The sequence below is a fragment of the Geospiza fortis genome, unplaced genomic scaffold (genome assembly GCF_000277835.1).
Source record: "Geospiza fortis unplaced genomic scaffold, GeoFor_1.0 scaffold855, whole genome shotgun sequence".
NCBI classification, from domain to species: Eukaryota; Metazoa; Chordata; class Aves; order Passeriformes; family Thraupidae; genus Geospiza; species Geospiza fortis.
Genome location: NW_005054684.1, coordinates 33,413 through 34,060, shown reverse-complemented (window position 1 = coordinate 34,060; position 648 = coordinate 33,413). Strand labels below are relative to the sequence as shown.

The window sequence follows — 648 nt, the reverse complement described above, 5'->3', positions numbered from 1 at the left end:
GAGCTCCCCGGGGAACGGCCCCGGAGCTCTCCCGGCCGTACAGAACGGGGCTGCGGGTGAAGGGGCCGCAGCTCCCCCCAAACTCAGCCCCGTGTCCCGCAGGACGCGCCGGGGGCCGGGGATGACGCCGAGAAGGACAAGGCGGTGGGAGAAGGTGGGGACAAGGACAAGGAGGAGAAGGACGAGGAGGACAAGGAGAAGGAGAAGGAGGAAGAGGAGGCTTTCCTCGTCAGCCTCTACAAGTTCATGAAGGAGCGGCACACGCCCATCGAGAGGATCCCGCACCTCGGCTTCAAGCAGAGTTTGTTCCTCCCACCCGGGGACAGGGACAGGGACAGGGGGGTGGCCGTGCTCGGGTCCCGTGTCCCCCTGACCCTCAGCACCCTTTATTGATTCCCAGTTAACCTCTGGAAGATCTACAAGGCCGTGGAAAAGCTGGGAGCCTACGAGCTGGTGAGTGCTGGCCGTGGGGCCGGGGGGTCCCCTCGGTGCTGGGGTGTCCCTTGGGCAGCCGGGTGTCCCCTGCGTGTCCCCCGGGATGCCGGGGTGTCCCTTGGGTATCCAGGTGTGCCCCAGGATGCCCGGGCTCACCTCTCGCTCTGTCCGTCTGTCCGTCCCTCCCGCCGCAGGTGACGGGCCGCCGGCTCT

At 67.3% G+C, this 648-nt stretch overlaps 1 long non-coding RNA gene across 1 annotated transcript; it reads left to right on the top strand.

The window, feature by feature from the left end:
* The first annotated feature begins 56 nt into the window (after positions 1–56).
* LOC115949019 lies at positions 57–648 on the top strand. Its single transcript, XR_004082705.1, has 3 exons — positions 57–301; positions 401–453; positions 630–648. It is a non-coding gene; the product is annotated as an uncharacterized LOC115949019 (long non-coding RNA).